Here is a 7,767-nt window from a genome sequence, read left to right on the forward strand (position 1 = left end):
ACTATATAAATATATAATTAATAAGTGTAATTGACAGCATTACGTTAAAAATATTTAATAATGTTAGAATGACATCAAAATATAGTTACACAATAAAACAATGGCGTATAACTTAAGACGGTGTTGACGACAGTGGGTGATGTTTGTTGTTATTATTGCTGCTCTCAGGTAAACATGAGACCACAAAACTTATACATATTTGGAAAGGAAAAAACTTGAACTTTGCAATAAAAGTAATGAAAATTTTCTACTTTCACTCTGGTGACAGCAATAATCCAAAAAATTTCAGTTTGCTGTACTTGGGTCATATGTGCAGATGCACAATTCTGGCCCATCCATTGTGCTCCTAGTGTTGTTTTAGAGTATGTAAACATTATTAAAAAATTGATGGCATTATATTTAAGTAAAACAACACAGAATAAAGTAGCAGAGCACCCAGAATCTCTTATATAGTTTGATTTAATACATGTTTATCAATTTGACAGGCAGTTTCTTGCAGTTTGTCTCAAGTTGTAAGCATGTGGCTCAAGAGATAGATAATCATAATAGGTTAATGTTCACATCGTCCTTTTTAACTAAAAATGGACAGTTTTGTTTAGATGTGAATACTAAAATATATAAATCATTGAGGTCAATAATATTTCCTATGTCTTTTGCAGGTGATGGGTGCATTACAATTTTATGCTACAAGCACAATGCAAGTTGTAGTGGCTGACGGCATTGACATGGGATGAATATGGGAGACAGTGGCTACCCGCTGAGGGACTGGCTTAGTTTCCCTTTTTTTTAAATGCAGACAAGGAAAAGAACTCCTCCCCTTTAATATCATATGCTTCAGAATATATTTGTGACTTCAGATACATCCCTGCCAAAACAGCAAAAATCATCATGTGTTCCATTGTGCTGTCATAATTTCTAACTGAATGGTCAATTATTATTCAATTTGACTTTGGCTGAATAGCAACATCCACCCCAATCAGTTGGTGAAACACTTTCAGCAGCTGGCATTACCAATCCATTTTCCATCTGTTTTTCCGTCTAGTATTTGTTACCTCAGCCTGTGCCAGATTTATTTTGATTTCCATGAATTGCAATTCTTTTTTAACAAGATTCAAGTTCACTGTCCAGGAGCTACAAAGTTTTTCGTTCTCTTATCTTTGTTGTGCATTCTTTTGTATCATCAGGTATTTTGCTTTCTTCGGGTGACCCAGTTGACGGATGAAATTCTGGCTGCTTGGTACATCACCTTGTGTGTTTTATCTGACAGTCAAAAAGATTTTTTCAGAAATGTGCAGCTGTCTAGGCCTAAGCCGCTTTGATGGCTTTGAATATTGCTGTCTGGCTCTCAGTGGTGTTGATGCTGCACGAAAGAAATGTTTCTTAGAACAATTGATTCATGACACTTCTACTTGGGAGCACTGAGTACTTACCATCGCATTAGGTTATGTAAAGGTATTGTTTGAATTACTCTTCTGTGTAAGGTTTCTATATAAATAGATTATTGTGTTGCTTGTTATTCTTTGTGATGCCAAGTAACTAGTAAAAAGCATATATGTTGATATTTACTACATGCTGCTAGTAGGATTGTGAAGGACATGTTTCTCTCTTTAGAGTTAATATTTAGCACTTTTCACTGGACTCAGGTGTAGCCATTTCAGAACTTCATAACATCTTATTTGCAACTGTTTAAGAATGTAGACACTGCAAATCTGTCATTCAGAAGCTGAGTGTCTACTGGAATCTAAACTGTAGAACACTGGTACTGTAACATGCATTAGACTTGTAGTTAAAACTTGTTAAATGTCCAAACTGACTGTGGATGTAAAGACAAACCTGCTGTGTACATCTCCCAAATTATGTCATAGTCTGTGCTTGGCACTTGAATTAAACAATTTATAATTTTAAGCCAGCTGTGGAAAATTATATGTAGCTGCCCTCTCTAAAGTACAAAAACCTTGGTGGCTTTTCCTTAATATTTCATGTTTTGTTCAAAAATACCATCAGGAATATCTGTGATATAAAGTACATTTTTAAAATTTCCCATTTGAAAACATCAGCTTCTGAAATGTTCAATTCATTGTTGTTTGTTATGCATGAAAATAATAAATCTGCATATACTTCTAGCAAAAGCATCTCCATTGTTGAATTAGAAGATTGAACTGGAGTGTTCTATATTGCACCTCCTATATATGTCAATATTATTATTTTATTACTCTCCCCTATCATGAAAAACTTCTGGAGGAACCAGCGTAAATGATTCACCACCTGTAACAAAAACTAAATCAGCAATGTATCTAGTTATTTTAAATAAATGTATTTCGGATGGAAATACTTATTTTCAAACTGGCTGTTGTGTGCTGACTATAGGCTTTGCATTTGCATTCTCTCGGTATCTAGAGCTTTTTCTGCGGATGACACAGACGTAAAAAAAAAAAAAAAAAAAAAAGTCTACACAGGTAAACAAAAAGACCAACCTTCGATGTTTATGCCTTCCATCAGTTCTCTGAAATCATCTACCAAAATATTTATCACTTTCTCCTTTCATCACGGGTGTTTCTGGTGGCCCCCCTGTCCGTTGGTGGATGTTTTTGACGACATCGAAATGAAATTATGGACGATCTTAAATTCGTTCATTTCTTTCTTATTTCATCTTTTTCTTTTTCTGGTAAAGCCTCTTCTTCTCCCTGGTAACCTCCTCGATTAAGACTAATATTTCGCTGTCGCACATCCCTACTTCGTTTCAGCCATGGTGCGCAGACGAATTTCGCGGCTCAGCACCATCGCTGTAGCGCAGTTTTCATTGGTGGAATATACGGTTGGCAAGGGAAGCCTCGGCCGTTCCCCGGACGAATTTATTTATATCACTGACCTCGACCGCCGCGCTGACCTGACCCGTTTCTCAGCTAAGCAAGGGGCTGAGATCGCTCATGCAACAGGCTTGAGACCGCGAACTTAGCCAAGACGAAAAGCGAGTTAAGCAAGCCATCTTAAGACGAAAAGTTAAGACCGCCTATGCACCGGAGCCCTGGGCTGGTGTGCACAAGCGAACTTAAACATGAACTTAAGCTTAAGTTGGCTGACTCAACTTTAAGTAAAGTAATTCGGTGTGCACAAGACAACTCAAGTCCGCTAAGTACAAAATTTCTTACTCAACTTTAAGACTGCCCTCCCCCAGGTATAAACCCTTACTTAACTGAGTCGGGCGACTTAAGTTAGCACATTTCTGATTTCTTCGCGTGAAGAGTGACAGAAGATGGCAGCGAGATGACTGTGCTTTAGAATGACGATAAGAAGACATTTGAGGAGGGAATGTGTGTTTCGTGACAGACACAATCCTTTTGACCTGTATGATCCGTGATGTAGCCCTAGTTGCTGGCACGGCATAAAACACAAACACTTTGACCTGTATGACGACGTTGAACTCTACGCTCGATTTCGCTTTCGGCGAGTCGATATCTTGTACCTGTGCGATTTAATACAGGACATCGACCACCCTGGCTTTTAAATTTGACCATTTTTTAAATTTTGGGGCCATTCCGTTTTTGCTCTCCACGAGCACTGATGGCAACTGCTATGTCTTTCCACAGCTGATTTTTTTTTTTTCGCGGTCAATACATAAACAAAACATAACAAAAACTACCGCACATATCAATTTACATAAATAGATCAACAAACATATCTCTGACAATCTACACAAATCTTTCCTCCATCTCATCATGCCCTACCCTATGAAAGGACCAGCTGACGCTAGTAACAGTATATATAGGTTGTAGTGGTTTGTCTTTTAGTTGTAGCCCACACAAATACGATAGCTTTCAACATACATCAATAAATAACACATATTTCAGGCAGTTCGCACATTTCAACTGTACACTGAACTTATACTTATCTTACATTTATGACATTAGCTACATCTGAGGCATAGCTCACCCATATATTATCTTCACGTATACAAATACCAAATCAGGGAAGGAAAACATGTCTATTCACACACATTTTCAAGTAGGTATAGGGTATCCAGACTACGAGGAGACATAAGGGATACATGATTATTTAGAGATACATAACAATATATGTATACATACTAACAAGCAATATTTTACAATATACCAACATAAAAAACAAACATATACACATAAATTAACAAACATTTTAAGAATACATACATCTGCCAGAGAAGCCACACAAATAAAGCAATCATCATAGAATGCACCTTGGAGCCCATGTGTCATAGGATGACAGCACAATATTAATGTATATCAAGACATATGTAGTTTTTGATAATCAAGATAAGATAAATGTATATAATCAGTATTTAGTTTAGTTAACAAGTTGTTCACAGGGATAGCCAGTGTTTAGCAAACTTTTCTTTGGTTAATTGTAAACATGCATTAAATTTTTCAATTCAATATCTGTGTTTCAATATTGGATATAGGGTTCTAACTGGGGGGTAACTTTTTTAATATACAAGCAATATATGTATGCCTTTGCCAGAATAAAATTAAATCAAATGAACATCTGTCTCAAAAGTTATATTGCATTCCAAATAAAATCAAATGTTCACTAAAAGTTATCTTAGGTGCATTTGTACATTTGTCTAATATACAATTTTGTAAGTTTTTCCAAAAAAAAATTAACAAATTTACACTTCCAAAAAAATATGCTGAATATTTTCTTTATCATCTCTGCAAAGGCTGCAGACATCATCCTCTTCTAGTCCCATGTGGAATAATATTACTCTTGTCGCCCAGATTCTATGTAACACTCTGATTTGAAGCCGTTTTAATTTAATATCTTTTATATTAGCCATTGCTTTAAATATAACATGCCAATCAACATTTCTATTTATCCTTTATCCAGTGAAAGCAACAGTTTGGTATACATGCGTTAGATATATTTTATCATAATATTGTCTTGCTCCGTTCTGTATTATTCGAATTATTCTCAGAGTTTTGTTTGTGTCATATGTAGAAGGAGATAAATCTGTTTTATTCCTTCTATTTAAGTTTATGTATGTTTTTATGGCCTTTATGAACCATTAAAAAGAGACAAAGTCAATGTTAACATCATATTTTATTTTTAACAGCTTGATATGATAGAAAGTTTCCTCTTTCATCTGTCAAGTGTTTTGAGTATACATCTTTCTCCACCATCCTTCTATATAGAATTGGCTTATTCCCAATTGTTATTCTATCGTTTACGAAAAGTAGGTTCTGACAAATTTCATGTTTATCACACACTATATTCTCTCCAAAATCCTGTATGCTTTTAGTATATCCATCCAGAAGCTTTTTGCATTAATATAGTAGGTAAACTGCATGGCCCAGTTTGTCCAAAATAACCTATTATTTTATGTGTAGACAGAGATTTTTTTCCAGTTGTGGTTACTTTTCTTTATTTTCTGCAGCCATGATAATTTTAACGCATTCATATAAGTTTTAACATCAGGTATGCCCATGCCTCTAGCCTGGATATTTTTCTATTAATTTTATCATTTTTTTCCATTCCATACAAACCTAAAGATAGATTTCTGTCTGTCATTTATAACAAAGTCTGGAGGGTTAGGTAGTAGTAACCAAAGGTGTACTAGTTTTGATAAAACTTAAGGACTTATAAGTATTGCTACTCTCCCTAATGGAGTTAATTACTGTCGTTCTTTAATCATATTTTGATACAACTTCTCTATTTAGCAAGCTTGCTATCGTAGTTTAATTTTATACAGTCTTTTACGTAGGTCTTTTTTTTTTTTTTTTTTGATAATTGTTTCATTTTTTCAGGCAAAATACCTCAATCTCAAAAGATAGTATCGTGGTTGAAAAGACTGAACAAGACCAACATAAAAGCGTAACACACGAACAAAGCGATTGTTGATTGGCTGATTGTCTATAAATAGAACAGTGACGCGAGAGAATTCCCGGGCAATTCCGAAAAGACGAGAGGTCACTGTCTTGACCCATTTCTTAAGTAGCAAGCAGTTGAGTCCGCTTGTGCACACCGATGAGAATTCTCGCGCGGCAGCGAACTCAGCTGAGTAAGTTTGCGGTTAAGTCGGCCAACTTAAGTAAGAAATTTAAGTTCGCTTGTGCACATCAGCCCTGGTCCGCTGGAAATAGCGGCTCGCGACGCTCAGTCTCTGTCCTTTTCCCTCCCTTGGATGTTGAGCTAGGTGTAAGGTTCTCAATAGGTAGGTAGGCTAGTATAAGTTTGGTAGTTGTTTTGTTGGTAGATGTATATATTCTGTAAATAAATTTATGTCTTTAAGTCCTTTATGTCTTTATCTTTTATCTTATGTCCTTTCGGTGTGTACTGTCCCTGTGTATGTAGTCGTGACACAGCAGAAGAGAACACACGAGAAGGTCCGGCGGAACTGACACACCGACTGAAAAGACACTTTACGAGTAGTCAGTAAGTAAAGCAGGGTCTTTTGTGGACTCCTAGGTCGGCTGTAGCTCGGGTGCGTATGGAAATAGGTATAGAAGGAAAAAGTAAAGAACACAACGCGAGGCACGTAAGAACTAGGCGACGCACCCGACTAACGAGAGCCAGAATTTTTCGTAGACAGGAAAATTCTCCTAGGGAACTCCCGTCCTCTTCCCTGGACCGACAAAAGAGGAACGGACTGATTTGGCGCTAGGGTGTTAGCGATAGGTGCCGGTCAGTCCGGTTACACTTCTATTAATTCGTCGTCGTTGTCAAAATATGTCCATCAACAAAATTATATTCTCTACTTCGCTGTCAGCCGCCATTTTAACAGGCGCCCATGGTGGGCGAAGGATATCACAGGCTCTCACAGGCGTGAGTGAGCGCCCGCGGAGCGGTGAGCGCCCGCGTTACGGTACGCAGGGCTGGTGTGTGTTTAGTAGACACGTGTTTAGTATATACCACGTACAGAGGATCATAGTTGGTGCTGATACCAAGTACACACGTCCCTCCTATTTCCCCTCCTGCTGTACGATGTCAGAGGAGAACAGGCATTCCAAACGGGACTAGATATGATAACCAGCAAGACCGAGAGAAAAGGCGCAGCTTGGCTACCACGTCACCCGCTGCTGCTGTCCGTCTCGCGCCGCGCCGCTCGCGCGACCTCGCGTGGGGTGGAAGGGGATGTGGGGTGGAGGGACCAAGCTCTGTCAGCAGTACCTGCTGACCTAAAGCTGACCTAAACAGCGCTACCGCTACACTCCCCTGTCCTCAGACCTAATGTACTCACTACCAATTAGTACATTAGTCTAAAACAAATATAATAGTAACTAAACATTTTCTAAAAATCAAAACATGTCAAATCATTGCAGTTATAAATCAGTTTCTCAAGTCCGAATGTACGATATAAGTCATTTCACAGTTCCTTCACTTTTCTTGTGTAGTTCAAGAGTCTCTTTATCTTGACAAAGTTCGTCTCAAATGTTGACACTTGACAAAGCATCTTCGGCAACTCCAGAATCTTCTCCAGCGTCCATTGAATACTTGCACCACTGTGGTTGGCCACCCGGTGGTCACCGTCACGTGCAGAAGGCGTGCAGCACGCGCCTCGCCTTTGGTAACTTCGCAGCCTGGCGCGTGATGGCGTCCTTGGTAACCTCGCAGGACACTCGGAGGTTGGTGGCGGTGTTCTGCGTTCACCAACACCTGACTGCCCAGCCCTTCCAACAGGCTTGACACACTTTTTCCTCCTGTGGAGTGAAGTGATTAGGTAGTGGGGAGAGTGATGTACATTAGGGGTGTTGCTATCATCTTGTCTACACTGTTCCTCTAACACACAGGGATTAC

Source organism: Pomacea canaliculata, linkage group LG3, assembly GCF_003073045.1.
Source record: "Pomacea canaliculata isolate SZHN2017 linkage group LG3, ASM307304v1, whole genome shotgun sequence".
NCBI lineage: Eukaryota > Metazoa > Mollusca > Gastropoda > Architaenioglossa > Ampullariidae > Pomacea > Pomacea canaliculata.